Source organism: Pleurodeles waltl, chromosome 1_1 (genome assembly GCF_031143425.1).
Source record: "Pleurodeles waltl isolate 20211129_DDA chromosome 1_1, aPleWal1.hap1.20221129, whole genome shotgun sequence".
Taxonomy (NCBI): Eukaryota; Metazoa; Chordata; class Amphibia; order Caudata; family Salamandridae; genus Pleurodeles; species Pleurodeles waltl.
In genome coordinates, this window is record NC_090436.1 from 241018571 (window position 1) to 241044420 (window position 25850).

General features: G+C 45.1%; 1 protein-coding gene across 2 annotated transcripts in view; it reads right to left on the reverse strand.

Annotated features, from left to right (window-relative positions):
* The window catches only part of LOC138283476 (complement component C6-like), a 337439-nt gene extending 314360 nt beyond the window's left edge, over positions 1-23079 (reverse strand). For both annotated transcript variants that reach the window (XM_069221431.1, XM_069221430.1), the window contains exon 1: positions 22850-23079. The gene's annotated coding sequence lies outside the window, so the exon portion shown is untranslated. The remainder of the gene's footprint in view (positions 1-22849) is intronic.
* Between the last annotated feature and the right edge of the window lie 2771 nt (positions 23080-25850).

Here is a 25850-nt window from a genome sequence, read left to right on the forward strand (position 1 = left end):
GTTGTATGTAGGACACTCTGCCATCGTGGGCAGGGTCCTCAACAGAAGAAAGATTAGGTAGGGAAAAGGATAAAAGTAAGGAGTTCTCAAAGGGCCCAAAACTAGTTCCCAGTGTAAGGATTCTCAACCCCCTGTTGAAAAGAAGGGTTGGTTCCCTTCAGGAAAGTCTGCAGGGAAGGGACCCCTAAAGTGCTTCGCCTGTAATCAGAAAGGGAGCCGCGAGTGTCCCAAGTGGGCACAGCTCCCCACTGAGAAGGGCATGTGTAGTGCTTGGAGAGGAGTTGGCTCCAGTTAGTGGTGGGGAGTCAGCTGAATTAACCCTAGTCTCCCTGGATGAGGGTGAGGTGGTCCAGAGAACCCTCAGGCCTGACAACACTAAGAAGAACAGGCAGTGGGTGACCATCAATGGGTGGAGGCTCTGAGAGACACAGGAGCCAGCATGATAACTGTCCACTGTCATATGGTGTCTGAGAAGCAGGTAATCCCTAATGTTGTCCACCAAGTTGTAGCAGTAGACAACAGTGAGTGCCAGTGTTTGGTAGCTCAGGTTCCCTTTGAATGGGGAGGGGGTCTCGGGTTCTGTGAGTCCATCCATGCCGGCTGACTGTCTGCTAGAGAATGACCTGGAGCATACCGTCTGGAAGGAGGTGGAGCTCAGGTCACACTTGGAGATGTTAGGATTGCAAGAGAGGGCATGCATGAACACACAGCCCATATCCGCCAGAGAGGGTCGTCAGAAGGACCTGCCAGGAGGAGAAGGGGCAAGGGGCACAGGAAACCCACTCCTGAGATTCCCACAGTCCCGGAGGAGGCTGAACCTGAGGGGGATGCCACGGAACCTACAGGGGAAGAATTGGCTGAACTGGGGGACCGACCTGGATGGACCCTTTGGCACCGGGAAGGAGGCCCCAGCAGGGAGGAGTTCTACACAGTGCAGAAAGAGTGTCCCACTTTTAAGCATCTTCGGAAACAAGCCAAGTACCAGACCACTGGTGACGCCTCGGGATCTCACCTGATTTAATCGGAGAATGATCTTCTGTACAGTGAGTCTAAGGTTGCTGAGCCTGGGGCAGCCCGTGTGCTGTTGGAACCGCAGTGTTTCTGAGCCTTTCTACTGGGCTGGCTCATGATGTGCCACTAGCCGGTCATTTGGCGCAGGACAAGACCTTTGACACGTTTGTCATCCACTTCTACTGGTCCCAAATGAGGAAGACCTCACATGAGTTCTGCTGGACCTGTCAAACCTGCCAGGCGAGTGGCAAATCTGGAAAGAGGTACAAGACTCCTCTTCAACTGTTTCCTGTTGTGAGCACTCCTTTTGAGCAGGTGGACATTGACATTGTGGGGACTCTGGATCCCAAGACATACATGGGCAACAAACAGGTGTATCCTGGTCTTGGTGAACCATGCCACCCGAAATCTGGAAGCTATCCCTCTGAGGACAGTGACTGACTCCACCGGGGTTATGGCACTTATGGGGCACTTTACACCTGTAAACCAAGGAGGTGGTATTTGACCAAGGTACAAGCTCCTAAGAAGCCTCCCTGGATGTATTCAGTTACACGCTGGCCTTCAGGAACCAGACAGCCCACTGCTGGAAACTCCACCAGGAGAATCTCAAAGCTAGTCAGGAGGACACGAAATTCTGGTATGACCAGAATACCACTCTGTTTGACTTTAGCCTGGCCAGAAAGTGTGGGTGATGGCCCTGGCAGAGCCCCGTGCTCTACAAGACCGCTTGATCTGTGCCATTTGAGATGAAGGAGTGCAGGAGTAATGTCACCTACCAAATGGGCATGCAGACTTCTAGGAACCCTTTGAGCGTCCTGCATGTGAACCGCCTCAAGCCTCACTTTGAGAGGTCTGAGGTGACCATGCTCTTGATCACAGATAACAGGGTGGAAAAGAAGAATGCATCTCTCCCCATCCTCCAGTCTTCAAAAGAGCAGGATGGGTCAGTGGAGGGTGTGAACCACTCCATTACTCTGACCCTAGCACAACAGAGGGACTGTTCCCAGTTACTGGTTCAGTTCACCTCCATGTTCTCACTCATCCCTGGAGTCACCCAATGGTGTACCCACAACATTGACACTGGGGACACCCTGCCTACCAAGCACAAGTCTTACAGGTAGACTGATAGAGTGAGGAATAGCATCAAAGAGGAAGTCTCTAAAATGCTGGAGTTAGGGATGATTGAGCACTGCAACAGTCCATGATCCAGTCCACTGGTTTTGATCCCCAAGGCTGTTCCACCCAGTGTCACACCTGAACTGAAGTTCTGTGTTGACTACTGTGGCCTCAATGCCATCACCGAGACTGATGCGCACCCCATGCCCTGAGCAGATGAGCTCACTGACTGGTTGGCAGCTGGCAAGTTCCTCAGCACATTTGATCTAACGTCTGGTTACTGGCAGATTGCCTTGACCAAGGGGGTAAAAGCTACTAGTGGGCCTGCAGCAATGACTGTGCCACCCACATGAGTAGCCCTGTAAACATGTCTCAGACTTGCCACTGCAGTGTCTGTGTGGGCAGTTTTAAACTTCCATTTTAACCTGCCAAGTGCACCCACTTGCCAGGCCCAAGCCTTCCCTTTTACTACATGTGCGCTACCCCTATAGCAGGACTGTGTATGATTTGGAGCAAATTAGTTGTTCATTACCAAGTTTTCTCCTTCTCAGCAACAAGTGAAAGTATTCATGGCTCCTTAAACTATACCTTTGTTTTAAGCATGTGTATTCTTTTTTTTTTTTGTGTGACGGAGATTGCAAGAATATCAAACACACAAAAGGTGATGGGAGAAATTCTTGCATTAAGTCTAACCACTGGCAATCTCTCGTGGTAGCATTCCAACCCATTGTTTATTGGCCCACAATGTTAGCTCCGATTAGATTCATCATACTGGACTCTTGCAGACCATAAAAGGTGTCTTTCAGGTTCCCCAAATGATCCTGTTTCTTCATGGTATCTAAAGCCACTCTTTTTAGCCACAAGTGACAATTTCCTGCCTTTATCAGTTCCTTAAAGCTTGGCATTTTCCTAGATTTCTGGAAGGCACATGTAGTGAGACCTTTGCTAAGGAAGACTGTATTGAGATTCAACAACATGAACAATCTTGGACCCATCTCATTGCTCTATTACATGGACGAACCTCTGGAAACAGTGGCCCTGAATCAGCTTAATACTTTCAGAAGCTAACAACCTAATGAATGGACAACAAACGGCCTTTTGTCTCAGTCACAGAACCGAACTGGAGGGTCCTATCAGCCATCAATGATCTTCTATAAATCAGTGATAATGAAGGAACTGGCCTGTTAAACTTGTTGGACTTGGCATATTTGATACCATTGACCATAACATCTTTTTTAAGAGACTGAAAGCAACAGTTATCACCAATACAGTCCTGAAATGGATAAAATCTGTCAATTCAGAAAATCACAAGTGGTCACTCTTACATCTTCTTTTTTGAAGGCATAGAACATGGACTGCTGAGACGTGTAGGGGGGCAATCCTCATGCTCCTTCTGTTTAAAACGTAATTCACCCCCCTGCCCAGCTGCTTCACCAAATAGCTGGTATGCTTTACATGTATACTGACAATACTCAGCATTTCTTTAAACTATCTAGAGCACAAAAATCTCCTAATCAAAAGACCCTAACCTTTGTCAGCAGATGGCTGGCCATCAACTTCTTCAAGATGAGCCTGACCAAAACTAAGATCTTAATTATCTCAACTTCATTGGTCATGGAATGAGACATGACCTTATGGCGAGATATAATAGCAGTCCCCCAGATCCTTCGATAGTGGTGTGGAATTTAACAGTTCTTTTGAAGTGCACCTTGCCCCAGAAAGCCTAATTCAGGAATATTTCACCCTTGTTTGCCTTCGAAAAAGATTCCTTGCTTTATTGATCTCAATTTTCATTTGCGTGTAGTAAATGCTTCCATTCAATCTCATATTGACTACCTTAATTAGGTCTACCTTGAAGATCCAGGCAAAGGACTTGATTTAGAACGGCGGACGGGTTACTCCGTCACAACGGTGATAGATATTCTGTCCATCAAAATCTAAATCCCATAGCATATAATGAAGTTTTGGTGTCAGCAGACAGGACATCCGTCACTATTGTGAAGGAGCACCCCATCCGCCAAGTTCTAAAATCAGATCCAAAATCTTATATCACGTAGAACTTGTTATGAATGCTGGAGAATGAGGGCTTACTAAAACTGCCAGAATATTCCATATCTTATCATTACTATTGTTGGACCTGGCCATTTTGGCAGGTTCATCCCCTGATTTTTTGCCTCCTTCCTCCTATTTGTTCTCACCTCTCGCTGTTGGCTCTAGAGCTCTGAGAACAACAACGACGCCAACTCCACCGCCCTGATCGACAACCTTGCCAACCTCGGAGTCAAACAGCTCGTAACGACACCTACTCATGCCGCTGGACACACGCTCGACCCCATCTTCTCCGCAAGCCCCCACGTCTCCTTCAACCACACCAACGAACCACACTGGACCGACCACAGATGCGTCCACTTCATCTTCAGAAAACCCACCACACACCACCACACCCAACAACTACCACGCCGCTGCTGGGGCAAGGTCACCGAGGACCAACTGACTACCGCCCGTGCCCTGAGACCACCCACCGACCCAGACATTGCCGCGACCAACCTCACACAGTGGATCAACGACTGCGCCAACACCCTCGCCCCTCTCAAGACCTCTACAACCAACCACACCAATAAGAAAGCCGCCTGGTTCACCGAGGACCTCCGGATCTCCAAGCACACCTGTCAGAAGCTGGAGAAGAAATGGCTCCACGACCGAACACCAGACAACCACACAGCCCACAAGAGCGCCACCCGCAGACACCACCAACTCATCAGGACCGCCAAGAAGACCGCCTTCAAGAACCGCCTAGACAACAACGCACACAACTCCAAAGAGCTCTTCAGCACCTTCTTCCACCGCAAGATCACCGACATCCACGACAGCTTCAACTCCGACCACCCCGCACCCACCACCGAGTCCACCACCCCTGCGACTACCACTCGCACCAGTCGCCTGATAGTCTGGTCCAGCGTCAGCGACGAAGACAACATCAAAACCATGAACTCCATCCACTCCGGATCCCCATCGGACCCCTGCCCTCACCACGTCTTCAACAAAGCCAGCGCAACCATCGCGCCCCACCTCCGGAAAACAATCAACTGTTCCTTCGAGACAGCAACCTTCCCAGAAAGCTGGAAGCACGCCGAGATCAACGCCCTTCTGAAGAAGCCCAAGGCGGACCCCAAGGACCTCAAGAACTTCCGGCCCATCTCCCTGCTCCCCTTCCTGGCAAAAGTGACCGAGAAGATTGTCAACAAACAGCTGACCCGCTACCTCGAAGTTAACAACATCCTGGACCCTTCCCAATCCGGTTTTCACAGTAACCACAGCACCGAGACCGCCCTCATCGCTGCCACTGACGACATCCGGACCCTGATGGACAAAGGAGAAACAGCCGCCCTCATCCTCCTGAACCTATCAGCAGCCTTTGACACGGTCTGCCACTGCACCCTAACAGCACGCCTCCATAACGCCGGTATCCAAGAGAAGGCCCTGGCCTGGACCACATCCTTCCTCACCGGCAGAACCCAGAGCGTCCCCCTCCCACCCTTCCGCTCCAAAACCACCAAGATCATCTGCGGCGTCCCACAGGGATCCTCCCTCAGCCCGACACTGTTCAATATCTACATGGCCCCCCTCGCCCACGTCACACAACAACACAACCTCAACATCATCTCCTACGCCGACGACACCCAGCTGATCATATCCCTCACCGAAGATCCCCACACCGTCAAAGCTAACCTCCACCGAGGAATGAAGGCCATAGCCGACTGGATGAAGGACAGCAGACTGAAGCTGAACTCAGACAAGACGTAGATCCTCATTCTCGGACCCTCCCCATCAGCCTGGGATGACTCTTGGTGGCCCACGTCATTAGGCGCAGCCCCGGAACCCATGGACCACGCACGCAACCTGGGGGTCATCCTCGACTCCACTCTCTCCATGACCAGGCAAGTCAACGCTGTCTCCGCGTCCTGCTTCAACACCCTCCGTATGCTCCGCAGGATCTTCAAATGGATCCCTCTCAACACGAGAAAAACCGTTACCCAGGCCCTCATCACCAACAGACAACTCCAACGCATCCAGAAAGCCTTGGCCTGACTCATCCTCGATGTCCCCTGCCGCAGCCACATCACACTCCACCTGAGAGGCCTGCACTGGCTCCCCGTCAACAAAAGGATCACCTTCAAGCTCCTGATCCACGCACACAAAGCACTGCACAACACCGGACCCACCTACCCCAACAACCGACTCAGCTTCCACACCCCCACCCGAAGCCTCCGCTCAGCCAACCTCGCCCTCGCCACAGTCCCCTGCATCCGAAAAACCACCGCCGGCGGCAGATCCTTCTCCTACCTCGCCGCTAAGACCTGGAACACTCTCCCCACCATCCTACGACAGACCCAGGACCTGCTGGCCTTCAGAAGACTCCTCAAGACCTGGCTCTTCGACCAGTAGCACCCCCCTCCCCAGCGCCTTGAGACCCTTGCGGGTATGTAGCGCGCTTTACAAATGCAGTGATTGATTACAAATGCAGTGATTGATTGACTGAGTACTTTATCACTGATGATCAGTGCTAAAGTGCAGGTGTTTTCCCTTCTAAAGTTGGTATGATTGGCTTATACCTAATTGTCATATTTAATTTACCTGTAAGTCCCTTGTACAGTGGTATCCCCATACCCAGGCCCTGTAAATTAAATGCTACTAGTGGGCCTTCTGTACTGCTTGATCCACCCACTGAAATAGCCTTTCAAACCTGTCTCAGGACGGTTAGCGCAGAGAGATGAATACATCCAGGGACCTGACACTTACATTTACTTGCCTCGCCCTGAACTCCCCTTTTACTACATGTAAGACACCCCTCAGGTAGGCCCTAACTAGCCCTATGGGCAGGGTGCTATGTTTGTAGAAGGCAGGATATGTGCCTAGTAGCGTGGCCTGTCCTGGTAGTGACAAACAGCCTACTTGGTTTCTCACTGCTGTGAGTGCTGCCTTCTCAAAGGATTGCACTGGAAATGTTATAAGCATATTTCGTATAGTTGTAATGGTAGTGAGAAAAGCTGCTTACTGGTGTAAGTGGATTTCTTATTACTATTACAGAAATTCCACTTCTAGAAAATGAGCATTTCTCTGTACCTATGACTGGTGTTTTGCAGCTTGACTCCAATCCACGCCTGGGCAGAGTGACGGTTGGGCTTTGTGCATACTTTGCAGACAGCCTGTATGTACACAGGGAGGGTGGAGGTGTCAAAGAGGTGCATCTGCATTTTGAGTAGTCTTCCTGGGCTGAGAGAAGGGGGAGGCGGGACACAAATGCATCTGTAAAGGCTGTGCCCTGGCCTCACACAAAAGGGTTGTTACTGATGTTTGGAGCCATCTGGAGGAGAGGAGGGGCACTCCCAGAAACCAGTTGTAACTGGTTGGGACCTCCTCTTCCCTTCTTTGTTACAACATACAAAACTGAGTATAAGTACAGGGGATTGTTCCCCACAATTTGGAGACATTTTGGAACTGAAACAGACTTGTAACTGGACACAGAATGCTGCTGGAGGGACTCACCAGGAACCACCTTGAACTGCTTCTGCTGTGCTGACTTGTGACCTGCCTAGTCACTTGGGGGAACTGCCTGCAACCCTTTGTGCTGGCCTGCTGCTGGGTCCTGCCGCCCTGTGCTCATTCTGTTGTGTCCCCCAGGGGCTGGGTGCCGTGGTCCTTGGCCCCTGCAACAATCTGCCTAGCACCTCGTGAGTGCTCTTCCTGGGCTGAGGCACCTGAGGAGGGTGCCTTCCTAAGCCCATAACGCCGGTAGAGTGCTTTGCTATGCTCATTGGGACCGCCTTGTGAGTGCTTCCCTTTTGGAGGATCTGCTCTTGGAAGCACTTGGACAATCGTGAAATCACTGCTGCAACCCGGGTTTATTAAATCACCCCCAGCGCTTTGAATAGCGTGTTTCTGGTCTCCGTTCACCACCGCGTCCTGGGCATCATCAATTTCGAAGCACACTGGAGACGCGCTGCCCGTGGCACCCCCCGGGGACTATCAAAGTGAAGAAAGGAGCGAGCACGCTCCTACCGTGCCCCTGGGGCAAAGCAGGCTCTCAGGAGCACCCTCGGGCCACAAGCAGGCACCCACTCTGGTGCCTGCCCTCTGCTGAGGGCCAGGCTGGCTAACTCCTGTTGTTTGAAGCCGGGCGGGGAAGGAAGCCTCACCGCAGGCTCCCCGCCCTTCCGGGCCCCTCAGTTGACATGGAGACGGGTGGGGGAAGGCAGCCTCATCGGAGGCTCTCCCCACCCCACCGGAGATATCATTACCTTCACAGAGACCGCGGGCGAGGTGAAAGCCTCACAGGAGGCCCCTCCACCCCACAGGAGGGCCATTTGCAGCACAGGGCGGCACCCAGAGATCGCAGGCCCCAAGAGGGGCCCAATATAAAAGCAGGAGGGGGTGCGTGTCACCCCCTCCCACCTGCCAAATTACTGAAAGGCCCGCATTTGGCACGGAAGAGTGCCAGGGGCCCCTGTTTTATTCTTCATGGCACTAGAGGTGTCTCGCCATCATTAAACAGGTACTTTGGGATGAATGGACATATGATTTCAAATGTTCCTAGTATGGACATTATTGATTAATATGTTTTCCTGTCTCTTTTGAGGATGTGCCATATATGTGCTGATGTTCCTTTTGTGGACATTCTATGCTGATATGTTTTTATTACTTGCCATATGTTTTATAATGTTCCTGGTATGGGCATTTATGATATTTCTATGACAAGTGCATTTCTTTAGTAATGTGATTCCTGACTACTGCTTACGTTGCAGAATAATAAGTAACCTGTGTGTTATGTGTGACTACTGCTGGTTTCTGCAGAGTAACTATTGTGTAACGTTCTGACAACTGCTTGGGTAGCAGGGTATTACTGACATGTTGTGTCTGGTCTAATAACGTGTGTACAATACAGTTTATTTTTTATATAACTTGGTGTTGTGTTTCCTTTGTGGTGGGGATAGTGTATCACATGTGTTGTGTGTAATGTGCAAACGCTTTACACATAGCCTCTGGGATAAGCCTGACTGCTTGTGTCAAGCTACCAAGGGGGTGCACAGGGGTTATCTTGGATGTGTAACCGCCTTGCCCTGACTAGAGTGGGTGGGTTCTGCCTGGCTTAGGTGCATACCCTAGCCAACCAGAAACCCCATTTCTAACAACTACCATCTCTATAACGCCCATACATTTGATCTTGGATAGCATTTAAGAACCTAACAATTCTCCATAAAGGCCTACTCCAGGATTCTGGCCAATACATTTTCCTTCTATTGGTCATCATGCACCTGAAAATTGTTAATCTATAAGTAGAAATAATAATAATAATAATAATAATAATAATAATAATGATTATTTCCCATCACTAGGATCAGAACGGCCACTTATGTCTTTCCTTTAACAATGGCCAATCGCTGGAACTTTTTCTTTTTGAGTTTGCCTGCAGAAACAAATCTACAAGGTTTAGATACCAGCTGAAAGCCCAGCTTTGTAATAAGTAAGAATTCTCAGACCTTTTTTCCCCTGATGTTATGTTTTAAGGTTATATTTCCTAAAGCACCAAGTAATATCTGTATATGAGCGCTATGCAAAGAAATTCAAACCTAATATAACAAAATGGTGCCAAGTCTGTATAAGAATCTTAAAAGAGATGAGTATGCTAAACTCATTTTAATTAGAAAAGAGGGGCACGTGGGAGAAAAGACAGAGAAAGTTAAACAAAATCGAGGCAGTGACCACAATTCAGGATCAGTGTTGTTAACGAAAAACAGAAGGCCATAAACAAAAGCTTTGTTTTTACTGCTACAACACTGTTGCACTTTCTTCACCAAACTGTTTTCTCTTTTTATTTTGAAAATGAAAATCCAGAAGCAGGATTTTCCTTTTGAAAATAAAAATGCTCGCCTCACTTTTGGAGTCCTCTCCCATGGTGAGGGAAGCATTTAGCAGTTGCCCCTTATCGGCAGGGTTTTCCTAGCAGAGACGTGCAGTTAAAACTGACCGTGAATTCCGCCCATCTAAATTAGATGAGCGGAATAAGAGGTTTGGTCCCCAAAGGCCCTTACTACATAGGCCCATCAGAGAGGTTTATTCATGGCAGAGACAGAGTAGTCTCTGCTGTAAATAAACCAAAGATCTGCCCGCATCTGAATTCACTGGGCTGGCCATTATAGTGTCAGGGCCTGGTTTATATGTTAGTAGCAAACATACGCTGTTACACTCGTGACAGAGTATGCCTACCGCCAACATAATGGTCCCTCTGCACGCAGGCCTTTGGTTTAATCACAGTAGAGACTACTCCATGTCCACCATGATTAAACCACTGTGGAGTAAGGACAGTTGGAGGCAGACATGTAAATCTGCCCCCCTAATTTAGATGGACGTAATTAGAGGTCAATTTTCAGTGCTTGTCACAGCAACGAAAACTATGGCGGTAACTGTCAGTGAAAACTGCTAAATGCTGCCTCGGCATGGTAGAGGACTTTCATGGTGAGAGGAGCATTTTCTTTTTGAAAATAAACATTTTGATACAGGGCTCCGCCATGTTAAAAGAGCCCTTCATCAAACTCCCAAAAAGAATTGACAGGAACCGCCAGGATGGCAGTTCGTAGCAATGCTTTAAGAAATTGCTGCCTGCTTGGTGGTCATTTCTTAATCTAGCGGACGGTACATCTGCCAAAGGATGGAGTAATTTACTCGGTCTCCCTGATGGAGAAACGGCCGTCAACCAGATTATAGATCTGGACCTACGCGTCAGTTTATTGTGACATATCCAAATGTTGACTCATCCAAATGTCGACCACAACCAATCAAATTTGGAAAAAAAGCAACAATAGATTTAAGGGTTGATTTTTAATTAAATCTGCGTGTCTTACATACATAAACAGTTCAAATCAAATTATTTTATGACATGAACAAAGGATATAACAGGAGATTGGTTGACTAAAGAAAATCTTGTGGCCGACCACAATTCAGTCTAGAAGGGCCAAAAAACAGGGAGGAAATGTTATGTACATGTGTCTATTCGTTTGTAATCAGGCTCAGACTTGGCCACCAATGCCCACAGATTCCATGTTATTTAGAAGGCAGTGGTCCACGTTATTGAAAGCCTCAAACAAATCGAGTTCAACTAATGCCACAGTTCATAGCAGTCAGATAGTATTATTGTCTCACTACAGACAGACCTTACTGACCCCTTCTTGACTCTGGAATCAAAGCTTTGTGAAATGAGTAGGAACATTGCTGTCTGTCTCCTTTTGCTGCACAGTTACACTTTCGATTACTTTTAATTATGCGCAGTGTGGTTTGTAGACACTGTGGGTGCCTTTGCACAGTGTTCCTGACTTCATATGACTCGCTGTCTTGCAAACAGCACACGTTTCTCCCCTCATGACGTTGCTAAAAAAGCATAGTGAGCAGATATGGCGTGTCAGCAACATGTAGGCATGCAAAACAGGCATGCATCCTAGTGTCATAATGGTATGTGGGCATGGAACTGTCTAATTTATAGTACATTGTTTTTATTAGTTTTGTTTGTTTTCATTCTTTGTTGTGTTTTTTGCTTCATACACGTTTAGATTGTTGGGTTTTTTGTCACAACGTTGAGGTCAGGTAACTGACGTGTGGAATTTATAACATATAAAACAAAACGTAGAAATAGGATGAAGGTAGAAGCGTGGATGTGGCCCTCCCATCAAACCTTCCTGGATTGGTGGTACAGTAGGTACCGTCCTTTAGACAAGCTGTATTAAAAATGCTAATGCAAACACTTAAGCCAACTTTCTTCGCTTTAGAAGGGGCGTTTAATAACTATTGTGAGTTCACCCAAAAGGCTGACAATGCATCTCTCTTGACGACTTAAGAGGGTGTGGCTATAAGCACTGCTGGTTACTCGACAACCTTAAGACCCAATTCCTAACCTGGAGCCTGGCTGAGATAAGTAAAAGCTCAGGAAAAGAAGAAATAAAAACTTTTTACATCAACTAAATTATAGGGCCCGACACTCCCTAAGAACTGAAACTTCCCTTCATGGTTAAAACATGACCAATGAGAATGAGGATGGTTTTCGATCATAGATTAGATGTGTTAAAAACAATGGTCCATGCATAAGCAAAATCCATTCACACTCTTAATGTAATCAGGCCTGACTAGCTCAATCAACTAGACACTAAAGTTACTCTCAATAATAATGTTATTGTATTAAGTCATTCCCATAGGGAAGAGGAGGAAGGCTCGCCAGGGAAAAGGATGAATAACATGGGTAGTCCTACATGCACAAAGGTTCAGAATTCGAATCTTGCATGGCACGTTTTCTAGAGGCAAGATACTTTGCCCATACATGAAAAGTAGCTTAAGTGGTAACAGACAACAAACTTCTATTACAATTATGAAAGGTAGGAAAAAATATCACTCTACCAGTCAAGGCCCCTCTGAGCAATATTTATTGTTCCCACTGGAGCACTGATCAAGACTGATTTGCATATGGTTGGAATCAAACTGAGGTGGCATGTTGAGAGAAAAAACGAATTGGGATGTGGCTCTGAGCGATTGCCAGTGGCAGAGAATAATTCAAGCATTCCATCCATCACCTTATTTTTTTGATGCCCTAAGTATGATGGGTATGCATATATGTGAGTTTTGTGCACACTGTGCCACTGAAACCAAGCTATATCTGACTAATGAGCCCTAACAGGGGTGAAACCGGCCCTGGTTTGCTGTGTTTTTGTTCAGGAAGGGCCTGACAGTTCAGGCTAGACTGTTCCCATTGGAGCAGGGTCAAAACTGATTTGCATATGGCTGGTCCAAACTTAAGTGGCATGGTGGGTGAAAAATGATGAATTGGGATGCTGGCTGAGGGATTGCCAGTTGCTAAGATTAATTCAAGGATTTCATCCATCACCTTGTTTTTTTTATGCCCGGAGTGTGACTGGTATTCCAGGAGTGGGCCCAGTGCACACTGTGCTAAGGATACCTGGCTGATGAGCCCTAATAAGGGCAAACCCGTTTCTGGATTGCTTGTGTTCTGGTTCAGGGAGGATTTGGCCTGGCAGTTTGGGCTGGCGTGTTCCCACTGGAGAAGGGTCAAAACTGATTTGCATATGCTAGGTCCATGCTGAGGTGGCATTGTGGGCGAACAACAATAGTTTTAGAGGCAGCCCTGAGGGACTGCCCGGGCTGAGATTAATTCAAGCATTCCATCCTTCACATTGTTTTTTGATGTCTCAAGTGCGACAGGTATGCCCACACGTGGGTCCAGTGCTCACTTTGCCACTGAAACCAAACTATACCTGGCTGATGAGTCCTAATACGGGCGAAACTGGTCGTGGGTTGCTTGTGTTCCAGTTCAGGGATGACCTGGCATGGCAGTTCGGGCTGGACAGTTCCCACTGGAGCAAGGCCAAGAATGACTGGATATGGTTGGGTCCAAAATTGGTGGCATGGTGGGCAAAAAACGATGAATTGAGATGCAGCCCTGAGCGATTACCAGTGGCTCAGATTAATTCAAGCATTCCATCCATCAGTTTTTTTTTTTGATGGCCAATATTCATCGTTAACAGTGAAATCTATTTCTCAGACAACTTTTTAAGAAGCATTGGCAAAGGCAATAGGTCTCACATTTGGGACTTACCAACTTTGCCAATGGTTTTTAGCCATGCTGTATGGCTAACAAAAAGAAAGTAAAAAAAAAAGGTGTGGTATGGTCACATCATTTTGTGCATCTACAAAATGATGTGAACTATATTTCTTTAATTAACCAAGTTGGATCAGAAAGGAAAAGAATTGTAGCCCTAAAGTGTATTCTTTTAGTGTTTTTTAAAGCATGGGTGGGGGGAGCAACATGGAGGGTCAGGGTGGGAGGAGAAGCAATGGGTGAGAGAGAAGGAGGGTACAGGTGGTGCAAAGCAGCACAAAGGAGTTGGGAGAGGAAGGAGAAGGAGCAGGGAGAGAAGAGGAGGACAGTGTGAGGGGGAAGCAACAAAGAGAGCAGAGTGAACAGGAAAAGCAACAGGTGAGAGAGCTACATGGAGCAAGTAGGAGAGAAGCACCACTGGTGAGAAAGCAACAGAGGGAAGTACACAAGAGTAAGTACAACATGGATGGGGGAGAATCACATGAGCAACAGTGAGCAACATGGAATGCAGGGGGAAGAGAAGTAGATGAGGGTGATGGTTGGGAAGCACATGTACTCTCGCAGAGTGCTTAAAAAAAGGAAAAACGAAATGCATGAAAAGCAAGCAGTGGAAGGGTAGAAACTACCCAATCAAAGGAGATGGTAAATAGGCTGTGCTCCATATCAGTAACAAGCACAAAATTAACTAACTGGGGCACAAATAAGAAGCAGGCAAACAAGACCAAAACTAAGCAATGGTGAGCAATGGGAATAAGCCCTTGTATATTCTTGGTAGGCATACAATATGTCTTTTGCATCCAGACAATTGTTTTGTCTGGTATGATTGACCTAAAAGGAGAAAGAAATCCTGTTACAACAAGGGTCCAGCCTAAAATTGCAGGAAGAACTGTTGAATCCAGGAAGATCACACACGAGAGAGAGAACCCATGGAATAGCTACCAGAGAAAGCAAATCTGTCTTGTAAGAAAAATGATACTGCTCAAAGAGTGAAAGGAGGGGAGCCATTCCATGTCTGGTTTCTCTATACAAAAAGGTGAAACATCAATCCTGAACAGAAGTCCTGTTTTGTGGGTATTTGCTGGCAGCTCTAGGCGCTCTCAGCGTATTTTCTTTGACATAAAGAGTATAGCCTTTATTTACAAGAAATAGCCAGCTGGAATTTTGCATTTTATAACTGGTGCTACAGCTGAATTAATATAAAGGGTGTTCCTTAACAAAGCCACTATAAGTGAAGCACTGACGATAGCCGCCCTCTATCTAATGCAAGCAGAAATGGTCCCTAGGCAGATAAGCTGCTCACTGGAATTTATCAGCAGTGAATGTTCAGTGGGCAGAATCTAATTTATGAGTGGGAGAGCTGTGTTGGAGTCCATAAATGTAGCAGCTACAAATAGGGATGTTAACTGGAAGCAAAGTCAGTGTAAAATGCTTAGTGTGGCTTACAGAAAAACGTTTAACAAGGCTGAAAGATACCTACACTATGCTACTGGAGGACTGTTGATTACTTTAACGTTTAGGGGGGACTTTGTGTTGGTTAATTATCTCCTGGAACCTCTTTAACTGTAAACATTGGTTAAAACCACTTAATTGTGATGTTAACTTGGATGCTTGTGGAGTAACTTTTAGGTTGCAGCCTACCAGACAGCACAATTGTGTGGTTAGCTAAAGACTTCTTGGGTACTTTCCGAAACTTGACCTCGGAATGCATTCCGCTTTTGGATTACCATTGGCTTTGTGGTTTGTAACTCACACTTACTTTCTGGCTTTCCTTTGCTGGCTTTATTTGCTTTAGGCTCTCAAGGTTTAGTTTGTCCGTCCCTGTGCCTAAACTGTGTTTTCTGTATCCTTCCACAAACTTGCTTTCTGTTAACAGGCCTTTAAATCTTATTCTTATCTTGTCACATTTGCTGTGCATCGGAAGACTGAGGTCAAATGTTAGGTGCTGTCTTCCAAGGGCACTTTGTTTACCTTTCTTTCTCTGACTTCAAAGTGAGAGGATTTATGTGACAATCTTGCTGGGTACTGGGGTAGGAAAGAGTTTTTTCTAGCACACAACAACATTTAAATGAACTTTGTATTTCAGAATATATCAGAATTATGAACGCACAAAATGAGGCACATTTTTTGTTATTTCTGAAGTGTGTTGGAAATAAACACTTTAATATGATCAAACCGAATCATTAAACTAGGTGATGCAATTTCCACACATTTTCATCTCTGCAGTGAATAGTTTTATTAGTAAGACTGTATGTCTGCGCAAATGTAATGGTCATTTAAATTGAAAGTGTGTTGTCTGTAATGGCAGTGTGTTGCCTCACCATGAATACTCCACTCTACGCCACTCTTTCTACTCTGCACCACTCCAAAACACTGCATCACTCCACTTTACAACACTCTATGTCACTGCACTCTGCACAACTCTACTCTATGCCACTGAACTCTAAGCTACTTCACACCACTCTACACCACTACTCTCTAGTCCACTCTACACCACTGCACTGTGGCACTTTACTCTGGAACATTACACTCTTTGCCATTGAACTCTTTGCCACTATACTCTGCACTACTCCACTGTGCACCACTGCACTCTGTGACACTATATTCTGCTCTGCACCACTCTATGCTTCTCTGCTCTGCACCATTCTACTGCACTCTATACCAGTCAACTCTATTCTGCACTCTATGCCACTCGAGTCTACTGTGCACCACTCAGCTCTACTCTACTCTGCACCGCTCTACGTCACTTTACTCTACACCACTGCACTCTATGCCACTGAACTCTAGGCCACTCTACTCTATGCCACTCTGCTCTGCGCCACTCTGCTCTGCGCCACTCTGCTCTGCTAAGTGCAACTCTTATCTATGCAAATGCATTTTACGATGCAGCACTGTACGCTACTGAATTTAATGCCATTGCACTCAGTGCCACTGCACTCTTCACCACTATACTCTGCAACATTCTACACCAGTCCACTCTATTCTATGCCACTGCAGTGTATGCCACTCTACGCGACTCCACACTGTGCCACTCCAATACACATCACTCTCTGCCTCTCCACTCTACATCCCTCTTCGCCATTCAACTCTACAACACTCCATGCCACTCTCTTCTATGCCACTAACCGTTAACCATGTTGAACAACAGCCATGCTGGTGAACAACATCACTAAAACACATTGGCAAAGCCAATAGCTCTTGTATAAGTGAGACCTATTGTCTTTGCCATTGCTTGTTATCCTAGAGACTTGGCTTTCTGAGCCTCACTACCTAGGTATTTTTGTTACCCTTTTGAGTTAGTGCAATCCTACGAACAATGAAAGGCATTCCAATGGGGTAGCAGTCACTGTTAAAAGTGTCCTGATTGCAGGCTCTATGTCTCTCACTGATGTACATATCAATAGATAATTTAGATGACAAAAGTACTATACACTGGAGACTAAAGCTCTTGAGAAAAAACCTAAGTAAGGGAAATGGGATGTAGAGATCACATTATGTAAAAAAAACAAATTTGTTAACTTAATAAACTTCTGCCATCAACACCTGTTTCGTTTCTTGGGTTGAAAAGGATTGAAAAGTGGAGAACAGTGGAGAACAGCGGTGTCCTTCTGGAACCCCACAGAATATGTTATTCCCAGGTGTTGATATTCAAGCCAGATTGACCCTCATACACTCCAAGGACTGAATGTGTGGTTCTTATTTGGCATCACCTTCTATATTTCTATTTTCTAAACTGGCCTACAAAAATGTCCAACCGACTCTGTACCTTCTGGAGTGCGTGAGTGAGTAAACAGTTTCTTGATGCACCTATTAGTGTGTACAGCTAATTATTTTGTAGCCAGGTGACAGGGAACTTTGGCTTCTAGCACTGCTGTAGCACAAATGAAGAATTAAAACACTGGATTCCTCCTTTATCCCACAGAAACAATGGACTGGTAGCAGGCTATTAGTGCTGGTATGGATCAGCTGTCTAAACTTGAAGAAGTCAATGCCCAGGACCTGAAGGCCCTCCTCACACTCTTGTCTGCCCCTCTGATATTCGTGCAGTTTAGCAAATCTAAGAGAGATATAGAGCTGTTGTTGTGACAAGGGAGAGGCAGCTTTATCTTCAGCAAACCCTGTAACTTTCATTTAGTCACAAGTAGGGAACAAGAATAATCTTGGGGGAAGAAGCTGCACGTTCTCTTGACCTTGCCTCAACCTTTTCCCTGCTAAACTCTATAGTACTTGCAGAGAGAGAGAAGAGAGGAAGAGGCAAGATCTGAGGAGTTTGGTAGTGTGGAAGGAGGGGTCAGCGAAAGTGGAAATGGTTCCTAAAGGCGTCTACCTGCTGCTTCTTGGGAGACCCACCTGTAAATGAATGACAGTTTCATGGGAGGCCACACATGCAGCAGTGAACTGTCTCTGCTGTAACTGTCATTGAGTTATATATAGGCCTCACAGGGAATGGGAAAGTGTACGGCCCTGAGGATCTTGGGACTTATACATCAGTGGGCTGTCATTATACACTGGGGGGCCTATATGGGAAGGTACCTTGCTGGGCTGTATTATAGGGAAAGGGCAGGAATGCACCGTACTTAACATTCTACAGCGCAGAATGTGCTGCCAAGCTCCAAACAGGCACTCTTGCACCATTGTGCAAGGGTGCCTGTGTTGTAAGCAGGATTGTTTTTGTGCAGGAAGGGTCACCTTCCTGCACAACAACGATCCTAAGAGGCATTTTCCTCCTTAATGCAGCACACGTAGAAAGAGAGAAAAAACTAGGCGAAATAAAGATATTCCTCCTCATTTAGCCTCACCTGGGGAGGCGTTGCATTTTGACACATTCCCAAGTATACCAGTAATGGTAAATCTGAGAATACACCAAAATCCATGGGTGGATCCGTGGGAACACCCATGCTCCACTCATTGAATGCTTCCCAGGGTTGAGTAACGCAACAAACTGATTTGCGCGGTGTTGCGTTACTCTAGATTTATCAAGTCAGGCAAGGCCACCTTGGCTTGATACATCTAACTTAAGAGTTGCATCACCCTGGCGTACCATTGCATGGCGCAAAGACGATGCAAGTTTTTAATAAATATGCCCCCAGGTCTCTTATTTAATGCCTTGGGCACAGGCCAATAATACTGGAGTAGGCATTTAATAACTGGTGCAAAACACTAACTGGCTTTTAAGTATAAGGTTTTTAGATGACTTCATGGTAAAGCACTCAGTATTCCAGGTCTGGGCTTTTCTATTTACAGATCATATTTAGGTGTGTTTGTTCAATTTGATCCACTGATCAGTTCCAGGAGAATGCATTAGGTTGGGTTTTGAAACTCTGGAAATGGGGCACTGTGTCCTTGGTGACATATTTACTAACCTTAGTTAAGTATGGCAAAGGAAACAGCTTCTTATATATGTTTGTGATGGTGAGGCCTAACCATAGTAACGAAAAATATAATTTCATGTAAGATGGACATTCAGCTAGGCTATTTCAATGCCACCTTCAATTGATACAGATTTAAATAGATAATTATAAATCATGATTTAATATCTGGGTAAAAAGGAATAGTCTTAATTATCCAATAATTTCAATTTCAATTATTCTCCTTCATATTTCTTTAATTGTCAAGCAAAGCAAGTCTGGAGGCACATGTCTTGCTGAGGCTCAGCCTTTGCCCTCCTGGGTCTGGCTGCAAAATAAAACTAGGACAAAACACCTTGTCCACGTTTCCATTATCTCCCTAATGCAGGTTTTGAAACAATAACTATGAAAAGACAGCTGAGTGGATATATAAAATCTGATTGCACTAAAAACAAAAAGTAAATGAATGCCTCTGGGTGTGCTACTGCACTGCACGTATGACCCATAAAGATCTGTAATCTGGATCAAAACTATAGCATCACCAAGGTTACTTTACACATATAGATGGAAAGTGAATGATTATGACATCAGTGTTTACTGTACATTGTACACTAACTTAGCTCTTGAAAGACCTGAACACTTTATCAATATTTCATGCAACACAGGAGGACAACTTGCTGCGATGCACTGCGTAAAAAGTAGAGGGCATAAATGTGCCATATTTACCAACATATGCCGCATTTCTGCTCTCTGCCTGCGCTGGTGCACAATCTGCTGCCTAGTACATATGGAAACACCCTTGCATCATGGTGCTAGGGTGCCTCTGCTACAGGCAGGCTTTTTTGTGCAGAGTGCAGCACACCAAGAAAGAGGAAACAACAAGGAGAAATAAACATATTGCTCCTTCTTTTGCCTCCCCTGGGAAGGCGTAGCATTTTGATGCATTCCCAGGTTTACCAGTGTTAGTAAATCTGGGAATGTGCCAAAATACACCGGTGGATGCGTGGGAACATTCATGCTCCACTCATTGGACTTCTTCACAGGGCAGAATATCGGAAGGCAGCAAATTGTTCTGCCTAGTGTCACTCTAGATCTACCAAGAAACACAGGGCCCTTGCGTAGCTTGGTAAATCTTACCTAAGTATTGCATTGTCCTTGCGACACCATGCATGACGCAAAGGCAATGGAATACAAAGATAAATCTGGCCCTTAGTTGTTAAATGTGAAGTGGGCTCAAAGGCCTGGTTCCTTACTTAAACAAGTTTTGTGATCCAAGGCAAATTTTTACTTCACAGAGCTTCATTTATCAGCAGAGTCCAGTTTGAGAGCATTGTAAAGTAATTCAGTTCAAGTGACAATGGAAGCACTTACAAAGGTTTAAGAAATTACTTTTTTATGTTTTATAGACTAGCTTGCCCCCTATCTCGGCTCTGGCTCAACTCTATGAATTTACTGGTGGGCCCAACACTACATTTTATTAGCACCGACCCACATGCTGAAATCTAAAAATTCTCTTTGTTGATCCTTTTTTTAAAAATTCTATTTACTCAGGGGCGGCTCCTCCGCTAGGGCAGAGGAGCGTTGCCCCTGCCAGCAGCAGCAGCTGCAAACCCTTTAATACAAAAGGATATTAAACAATGTATATTATCGTTTTGTATTATAAGGGGTGGGCCACGGACTGTGACAAGCACTGAGGGGAGTGCACTGTGCACTCCCCTCAGACTGCATGTGTGTTTGGCCAGCCGCCTCGGGCTGGCCAAACACACATGCGCAGTGTGCTCTCTCCAGCCCAGCACTGTGTTGCCGGGCTGGAGAGAGCATGCACAGGCTCCCAGTCAACCCTGCGCAGCATCAGGATTGGCCGCAGGGCAGGCTGGGAGCCTGTGCCTGCAGTCGACTCGAGGATGGCGGACCGGAGCATCGCGGCATTAAGGTAAGTTTTTTTTTATTTTTATTTCATTTTATTTCCCCTCCTGCACGCACACCACGCCCCTTTTCCCCTCCCACATGCCGCCACTGTACTAACTGCATTTTATTGAGGATAGGACAGATGCCCCTTTCTGTTGATGAATGCCCTCATTGTATCTCAAAAAATTATAAATGCAGAATGCATGATTCCTTAGTTGAAGTTAACTGTGGTCAACTCAACTTCGAAATATGCTTCATCATGCACTGAACTAAATATAACTGGAAAAATAAGTAATACTAATTCCGCTGTACTGCTGACGTCATAGAGAATGAAGATAAAGGCAATGGGTCTGAATGAGAATTAGATGACAAGGCAAATCTTTCAAATCCTGGAGAATCTTGTCAAACCGGGAGAATCCTATGGTTGAGAAACTCTACTACTGACTTTTTCGTTAGATTAGACCCTTCCTCATTATCACCCATCTCTAAATCAATATCCTGCCTGTCAATAAACAATGAGCCCTGGTTATGAGTACCGACAAAGCAGAATTATCCTATGGAATTCCTCTGCATCTGATTCTGAGTGGACTGGTGTTTCCAAACCCGGGACCATATTTACTAACATTTTGCGTCATGGTTGCACCACTCTTGTGGCTCATCTATGACACAAAATGCTAGTAGATATTTACAAAGCTAAACAAGGGGTGATCTGCACCGCCCTTCCTGTCTTTGTAAAGAATGTAGCGGAATGCAGCGGCTTGCGCTGCATAGCGTTACTTTTCATTCTAGGAAGCATTGCATAGGTGAAACATGGGTGTTCATCCACCCATGAATTTCATGCAATCCCAGATTTACAAATGTTTGTGAATCTGGGATTGCGTGAAATAACTATGCCTCCCAGAGGATGGCATAACAAGGAGAAACATCTTTTTTCTCCTCATTGTTTTCTCTTTCTAGTTGTGCAGCAAACTGCAGCACACATAGAGGAAATTTGTCTCTAGAGATTGTTTTTGTGCAGGAAGGTATCCCTTCCTGAATAAAAACAATAATTCTTGCAAGGCGTTGGCTCTAAGCTGCCTGAAGTGCCGCAGCGCAAGAAGAGAGAAGAAATGCTCCAGATCTTTGTAAATATGGAGCATTTCTTCCCTATCCCTTTCACGCAACGCAGTGTATTAACCTTGCTTGCTACCCTGGGTTACGTGAAAGTTTAGTAAACATGCCAGCCCGTGTTTTTGGAGTGGTGAAATACCACACCTGATTTGGTGGTATTTCCTCCAGATAAAATTGCATTAAGCTTTGGTCCCAGCACCAGCAGCCAAGTATCTCTTCTCTTTTTTTTCTGCCAGAACTTAGCTTTCCCCTTCCTCCCTTTCTCGGGTCACCGCCTACCTCCTCTGCCCCCACACAGAATCAGCAGCATACATTTCCCACCTTCTCAGAGCTTTGGAGTAAGCATAAAACCCCGCTGAATTAGGAATCGCGTGTGGTTTTATAACCTGCAACTCAGAAACCACACGGTTAGTTTCTAATGTCTTATGTTTTACTCCTAGTTTCAGGGTTCTAGCAGTGTTACCGCACAGCAACATACATTCTGCATGCAGAGTTTGTACTCCCAAGTACCCTGCAACGTGTAAAAATGCCAGTGTGTGGCCTCTTTAGCGACTTAATTCTAAATGTGTAACTGATAAAATGTTATTATTGATCTGTTAAACTCTGGCCATAGGTGTAATCCCACAATTCATAAGATCAAAGTACTAAAGAACTGACTCAATTGAAAGTAAATCCATTTTATTTTCCCAGAGGGGACACTCACCTTGGAAAAAGTCTGGTCTCAGTGTGAAGGAAAATGGAATCAAAAGAGGTGGCTTTCCTCGTCCTAAGAACCACCTTCCAGGCGACGCCCGCGGTTGATATGGCTGCAGCTTTTTGAAGCAGGGGGCCAGCGGTAGCTGGTTGCCTCTATTTGCTCTGGTTAGGCATTTAAACCCCTCGAGTCAAGGTCTGTCTAACAGGCAAACAGGGATCTTTGACCCGAACGCAACGCCCGTCTCTGCCCATTGTGAACCCAACTGAGGGAGGAGGGGCTGGCGTGATACCCAACTGTAACCGATTGGATAACTGTATCGAGAAAGTCCGCGATTAATCAAAAACCTTTGGAACTTACATTTCAAAAGGAAGCCGCAAGTGCATGTGTGAGTAGATGTCTAATTTAGAGAACACCTGATGTATAAAAACCCAATTCAACTTTTTTTTACAGTAAGCATCTGCATTGCAGGGCGCGTTTTCGCGTGCGCACTTTACGGCATGTACGGTAGACAGCCCCTGCTGAAGCGTCTTAGAAGTTGTTGCTATTTAAATACATTTCCTGCTAAATGCATTTCGTGCCAATTGTATCTTTTGATACACTCTTATCTTTGATTACCATATTTAATGAGGCACAGAGGGAATCTCACCAGGGGATGGAAATCCCCGTGACTTCTGAGTATTATTGTAGCTGACTGGAGTGGTGCGTGTTGTGTGTGTGAGGTTTTTTTTGTGGTGTTGGAGACTTTACGCGTAAAAGGTCAGTATCTTCCATCTGGTAGAAACCATCAGACCTGTAACAGCAACACATCTAATGAGAGTCATATCTGATTTGATATTAAATCTTATCAAAATAAAAGTTAAAGGCGGCACAGGGCTTGTTAAGAGACTGCGGATTCAGGGTTATAAGGCCAAAAAAAAACCTTTCTTCCCTATCTTTTTGGGAATACGTTTACTAGATAGTTAATGGTTCGTGGGGTGCAAAAATAAAATTACTTAAATAAATACACGTTAACACAAAATATCGACGTGGGTTTCTTAAATATTTTAAATTATATGCAGGTAGGAGCAATATTGCCTTGTTCAATGAAATGTAACTTTAAAAAAGGATTGGCAAAGACAACAGGTCTGGCTTTAATGTGCCGTCGTATATATAAGCAGGCATTCGCAAAAGCTGTTTGCGTACATTTATCACAAATGTTGTTCATCACATTAAAGCCTGGCATATTGACTTTTCTAATCGGTGGGGAAATGGTGTCAAAAATGGATTGCTTGCAGCATTGAATGCATATAGGAGGTAAAGATTTTAATGTGACAAAAAGTATGACTGACTGTACTTTTTAGATGTCGAATAGTTCCTCATGCATTCTAATGCAAGAACATAGTGGAAGCTTGTAGGTGGCGCCCTGTGTAGCGATTTCTGCTGGCGCCTCGCCATCACAGACTTCTTTTTATGTTGAGTTGTATAGTTTCTCAGCCACATATTAAAGAAATTCAGTATAATGTAAAGGTATGTAAAGGGTTTTGGAGTCCATTCCTTTAAACAGAATAAATGTGTGCCATAGGAATAGTCTGTGTGTTATTAGACAATATACTTTGCGAGCACTTATTTTATCTTAAAAATTAACTTTTTGTACTTGTGCAGTAGCCTATCTTATACAGTGTGTATTGCAATTTTAAGATAATGACTTACATATTCACAGTTCTATCTGCACAGACTGGAGTCTCTTAAAACTATAAATACACAAGTTGCTATTCCTCATTGCACCAACAAGGATACAATTCTGTGACTTGCTTATTAAACACACATCTAAAGTGATTGCATTAACCAGCTGAGGTTTCATTAAGTAAGAGTGTATTTCCCACCACCTACTTTCTCTTTGGCTCACAGTTAAATTAACCCTTGCAGCCATCCCTCAAACAAATGTTTCATCTGGGATTTCTATGCTTGAAATATTTGCCATTGTCTCATAACAAATGTACGATATATCTAGTTGCACCATGGAATATTGCTATCTAGAGTATGGAGAATGACCATGATTCAAGAAGGCCTAGAGTAAGGAGCCAATAGGCCCAATACCTACTGCATCCTTCAAAGCACTTTAATCCAAAAGATGCTTCAGATCACAAGTCAATAATATATGACTCAAAGAATCAGATACTTTGGCATACACCCATCATATATTCAGATCTAATATGTTATGTTTAACCATATTTATGGAAACCCAATAGTCTCTAAATCAGTGTTTCTCAAACTGTGAGTTGCAACCCCATGGTGGATTCTGAGCTGATTTTGGGTGGGGCGAGAGAGTCCAAGCAATAAATAAGGATGTCTTTAAATTCTGTATTTATCTTGTCTCATTTGCTGTACTACTGTAATAGGCCTTATGAAAACTAAAGAGGGCCTACTCTGGTCAAAACACAAATTAGAAAATAAAAGTGCAGAAGTCTATATTATACGAGAAAAGTACAGGCCTCGGTTTAAACATAATGGTCAAGAAGGAACGCAGGGACAGAAAGGAGAATGAGAAGAGAGGCCAGGTGCAGGGTAAAGCAGTTACGATTCAGCTCAGCATACCACAGATAATGTAGAAGGACTCACACACACAAGGGAGAGTCTGAGCCACTTTTTGATAGCAGGAAAGGAGAAGGGTAAATCATGACAGACTTGAAAGGGAGACACAGCGTTCGATGTTTGTGTTTCAAGGCTGGCAGAAAGGAGGAGACAGAGGTAAAACTTCAGAGACTGGTAGACGTGTAGGGAGGACACATTGATAGAGGTCACAGGGCAGGATCGAAGGACATTGTGTATGTTAGATAATATGTACGTAATACATCTGCCATGAATGTATTTTTGTAACACGCAGTCAGATAGTGTTTAAAGAATTATTGTTTTTGTAAATTATAAGTGTTGTAAAGGAGGTGGATTTTAAGTGCCCACCAAGTGTATAAAAATCACCATGTGTAAGAGCAGAGTCGAGTGTGGCTTCAGTTGCAGAACTGTGCTGTAC